Below are 6,000 nucleotides of genomic sequence, written 5' to 3'. Positions count from 1 at the left end.
GAGAGAGAGAGAGAGAGAGAGAAGATAATGTTACAGGCCAGCGTAACCGCCAGTGCTTCCACAATAAATAAGACGTGAACTTTCCAAACCCTCTTTCCAAATCGAAAGGCAGGTCGCGGGAGAATTCCGATAAAAATGAACGATTTACTTATCAAAGGATGACAACTAAATACAAAACGGAAAACAAAACCCACCGAGTCTACTATGTTACTGCCTCGACAATAAAATGCCAGGTCAACCCAAAGAAAGGAGAAAAAAATGTTTTCACGGTCGTGGCCAAAAATAAGGGAAACGCTGACCCAGACGCAACCTCCCGACGGATCCCCTTTGCCTGTGTACGACAGGCGAATCTCGGTGGAAACACTTTCGAAGCCTCGGCAGCACGGGAGACGGGAGGCTGACAAATGACTACATCACATCATTTCAAACAGGACACAGCGACAAAGCGGGAAGCGATTGTTGAGTAGAAATGTAGACCTCTAGTCCACAGCGAATCGCGAGAAACAGATTAAGACGATGGGAACACAGAAAGGAAGTAGAAAAGCCAGACCACTTCAGGGTGTTCTCCGACAGCCTGAAGAATGGCAGACACTGATCCCTTTGTCTGTTTGCTTGTTTGTATGTGCATAGATACAATAATGGTCATTTAGTTCTGGTGGGAAAATAAGATAGACAGACAAAAATAACAAAGGGAAAGTAAAGAAGTAGGACCTACCAGTGGCGCTCTCCAAGCAGCCGCGATGCTTTTGCGTAATCATTGCGTCCACAAAGATGATGTTAACAAAATAATGATTATTATGCCAAAGGAATAAAATGGTGGGACAGGTATAAGTAGCCATTACAATGACAATTATAAAAATAAATAGAACAAACCCCCAATCCACAGACGACAAAAAAAAACCTCCCATATAGACAGAGTTAACTTCCAACATGTACAACAGCATCGATGTGACAGCACGAAACTTGGACGGTGCCCTGTTAGCTCAGTTGGGGTGAGCCAGACAGCAGTGCGGGTGACACTAATTAGAACAACCGTGAGACGCACTCTTGAACCTGGTTGCTCGGGAAGCTAACAGCCCTATGTCCACTTGGCTCGGTCTTATCGGAGATGGACGCTGAAATTGGAGGTCATGCCTTTTAAATAACCTTACTGGCTTCAAAGAAGCCGTACCAGGCCATGCAAAAACGGTATTCAGTCGGCCACAGACAAGTTTAATTGCTAACGGTAACACGAAGTCGAGACAGGTAAACACTCAACGATATATACAGTAATAGTCCACGAGGTTAACACTCAAACGTACATAACGCAAGGCTCTTGTCGAAGTGGCCTTTCCCTATCGCAAATTGACGGAGATCTAAAGAATAGCCCACCCAGGATACAATACTATTATAACCAGTCTACTTAAGGAACCTCGTACCATACCCGTGGTAGGTAAACTTACCTACGGTATAAATAATGCACAGAGATCCCGATTGCTGACTATTGAATTAGAAACATTCCTACACCGAAGCTTCTACTGGACTGCTCACAGACACGCATTGATAAGGGATCGGACGCAGTTTCAGACGGATAAAAGAAAAAGGAGAGAGGAGTTCTCTAAACAAATACAGCCTTAGCTCAAACGAAGCCCACTGACAAAATCGTGGTCATTTACATTTTTTTAAGGAGAGAGAGAAAACAGGCAATGATATAGGCAGTGCATCAACTAGAACTACAGAGAAGAGAACGTATAGAAACGCTGGTTTGATCTGCAATGATTTCCAACGGCACGCTCACTCTGACAGGTGTGCATCAATTGGAAAACAGTCACACACACACACACACACACACACATGCGCACGCACACCCACACACACCCCTATGCTGTATTATATACTGCATATTATTACACACCGCACATTATATAACATGTATTTCACACAAACACAGGGAAACAGAGTCACACACACACACACACACACATACACACAAACACACACACACACACACACACACACACACACACACATCCATAACCACACCCAGACCCATCCATACACATACATAAACGTTTACAAACTAACACGCACTTTCATCTTCTGAAATGCACCCAACTGAAACAGTAGGCCTATATGATTCAGAACGAAAATGTGTCACGACGCGGTGGCATCAGGCTCTCGTCAGTTTTGGGGCAAGTAGAGTTATTGGTATCACCTTAAAGCGTGTTCATTTGTCTTGCTTTGGGTGAAAAAAATCCATTTATTTATCTTGAACACAAGTCGAGATATTTGCGAATGAAGGTGGTGGGGGTCACCTGATTTCAGAGGTAAAATTAGTGAGAGAATGGCCGCCAAAGATGAGTTATTTCCTTAGCTTGAGAGTCCATTGAAACTGAAAAATTACAGTTTTGGTGACTTTAATCTAAGTTTTTCAGTAAAAATGCACACAGAAAATTATGTGTTCTTTAATGGGCATGAAAAGTGTTCAGCCAAAAAACAAAAATTCAATAAAAATTCATAAACCTGTGGAAAAATGCCAGTTTCTTCCCTTCGATTATTTTGACGAGCGCCTGATTTCACCACGCTGCCTCACATAATATGCTAACATGAACTGGCTAAAACAGGATGTCACCCACCCTCTCCCAACCCCTCTTTGAAACATAATAAATAGCCATACAAACACTACTAACTGTAACGCATATAATTTATAATTTATTGTAAACAATCTCCAAATTACGTTGTCTTTAAAACATATTAAATCATCACACAAACACTGCAAACTCTCACGCATAAGATTTAATGTAAAAATTCTACAAATGACATCTTTAAAACATAATAAATAATCACACAAACACTGCCAACTCAAATGACATAAAAGTGAAGTCATTTTTAACTGAACAGTTAATCCAAAAACAGCGGTAAACCGAGGGAAAATAAAATCCCCAATTTTATTTATTTTTCTTCTAATTGAATTAAGCTAACTCTCGAAAGTGAAAACCTGACTCAACAGAAGAAAGTTTGGCGGTTCCACAGATTTGGATTTAAAACTTTAATACCGCAGACTCCTCTGTATATTGTCAAAAATCTCTGCAATCTATCTGGCGATGTCCAAGTGCAACAGGGCACGAATAATAAATAAGCACAAGTATTGCTGTTGCATAATATATAATAAATATGTTGTAGTTCGACGGCTCAGTTAATAAAACCTGTGTGTCACATTTTTTTTTAATCAGTTTTTTTTTTTTTTTGCTTTCCCGTGACCGCAGATCTTTCTTCATCACAATATATTTTTAATGTGAGAATCCGAATATAAACAACGTATTTACAGTCCGATCCTCACATCGAAAAAGAGATTATGGAACGGAGAAATATTTGAAGCCAGGGAAAAACAAAAAAGTCGATTTTCTGAAAAATGTGGTATAACAGGTTTCTTCAATTGAACCGTCGAGTTATAGACCAGGCACAGGCAAACTAGGGCATGCAAGCCAGATCTACCGTCTTATGACAGAAAAATGTATGTGCCAAAATGAAATTTTACTAGAAAGGCCAAAAAAATATTATTTTTGTGTATTTCCAACTCAACTAAAATTTGGTTGATTTAACTTTTTAATGTAAATTTTCATTGGTCGGTCTAACAGTTGTCTGATTTGCTGAGATATTCAATAAATAGTTATGGACTAATTGATTCAAATTTCCTTTGTCATTACAACAATATCAATTTGTAATTAGGTCATAACTCATTTTTTCAAAAGCCCAAAACTTCCTTAATTTTATTGTACAGCCATAAAATCAAGATAGAAAGATGCGCCATGAAATGGGTTTTTCCCCCCTGTATAAAAATGCTACTTGACCTAAGTACATATATATATATACTACATTTTTGGGGTTTTTTGTAATAAGACGGCAGAGATCCATCCCCTGACTTGTTTCTCTCCTGCCTGCAAGTTCACCCAATAATTTACAATGTAATAAAGAATGTGATCAGGGGTAAGTAGATAAATAATAAGAACAAAACTGACCATCTGGAAAATTTAAATCAATAGATTGCACCCCAGCTTGAAGCAATTAATAGATCATCCAATATTTTCTCTCATGAAATCCCCCGAGTTTGTCTCAATTTAGAGAGCTTGGATATTTTAACCAATTTAACACAATTTCCTCCTGCTTTGGCACGTGATATATCTCGACCCCTTGACTTAGACACATTTGCCCAAATATAATATAGTCATAGATCAATCAATATGTGAAACTATTTGTTGTATACATACATAAATCACGTATATCATAATATATCTCATAAATTTTGTACATGTAGCATGACTATATACTGGCACACACAACCTTCATCAAATAAAATCCTAGAAGCCGATCTGTAATACAGGGCAAATAAAAAAGAATAACAAAGAATGAACCGATTTTATGACTCACTGCTTCAGTTTTCAAGCATCGTTATGGAATGAGTCAGTGGCCATTTGAAACTGTAACAGGAGTTACCGATTACAGGACAAACCCATCTTGATATTAATGCTCCAAAACTGGCTCTTCACATCATTGCAAGCATATTTGCATGACTTCAATTTTCAACAAGACGGAGCACTGCCTCATAGGCAACTGATGGTTCGAGGTTGTTGTTTTTTTATGAAAAGAGTGCTCCAGCGATGGATTGGTCGGAAAGGGGCCCAAAAACTTGTTCTCAGTGCTTGTGTTCCCTCACTACCCACTAATCTTGCTGACCTTAATTTGAACATCAAATAACAAAAGAGATCAACTCAGTTGAACATGATAATTTATGATGAAACGCATCTGGGATGAATTCTCTTATACATGTCGTCTGTGGAGGCCACATTGAACATTTCGTAAGACAGGAAATTGAGTGTGAGTACAATACTTGACTCAGCTACAGTGTTCTATTGCTCTTCCTATTAAAATAGTGTGCAATGAAATTGGTTCTTTTAAAAAAACAATTACCCTATATTACTTACTCTTTTTCCCAAAAAATTGTAGTCGTCCCATATATAATATACCGGGTATATTTCATACAAATTTGCAGAGCACACTTAATCAATATATAATTTATGGTGCATAATACATCTCAGAAAATTTCACAAGAAAACAATAGACATGGACATCAAGTTAATGACAAAAGAAGATAACTGACACACAAAATGTACTTAAACGAGGTATGTCCCAGAAGTAATTTTTTTTCTTGCGTAAAATCAGCAACTTTTATTTTACACACATGAGATTTTGTACCTATATACAAAAACCTGTTTTCTATTTAACATACAAACCGTTGATCTAAATCTAAATGGATCTTTTAATCCAAAGTATCCAGCGGACAAATGCAGTAACCATGTCCACTTCGGCCAGAGTCTGTAACCCAATAGGCCCACACTTGTTACAAGCAAAATCTATTCCTCATCTTCAAACCACTGCTCCTTTCTTACTTCTTGGACTTGAAGGAAGAAATGAAAGCCACATCAAATAAAGGGACATATTTTTTTCAAATGAATCATTACAGGTGATAAAACACAGGTGCATTTGTGAGGATCAAAAAATGAAAAGACAATTAGCAGCATGGAGAAACTCGAGATCACAATGACACCAGAAAGCTCGATGCAATTAAGGAACTTTGAGAGTGATGATTATCATGTTTTTCAACCACAAAGGTGTGGTTTTGAACTGGCCGATTCCCGTAGGCAAAACAGCCAGTGCTGAGTATTACAAGATAGTTCTTCAAACAAAGCTAGACCAGCAATCAGAAGAAAGCGGCCAGGTCTACTTGAGAAAGGTGTTGTCTTCAAGCACGACAACATAAATTGCGCTCACAACACGAAGCTGCACCCAGGATTCTGGCTGAAGTAGACAAGGCCACTGCATTTGACTGCTAGCTACATCAGAGAAAAAAGTGTATTGAAATCAACGGTTGTTATGATGAATGGAAAAAAAACATGTTTCTGTAGGTATGTACAAAATGTTATGTCTCTAAAATAATAACTGTTGATTTCACAGACCAGGGAA

Source organism: Aplysia californica, unplaced genomic scaffold (genome assembly GCF_000002075.1).
Source record: "Aplysia californica isolate F4 #8 unplaced genomic scaffold, AplCal3.0 scaffold00012, whole genome shotgun sequence".
In the NCBI taxonomy this organism is placed as follows: Eukaryota; Metazoa; Mollusca; class Gastropoda; order Aplysiida; family Aplysiidae; genus Aplysia; species Aplysia californica.
Note: the sequence above shows the minus strand (reverse complement) of the source record.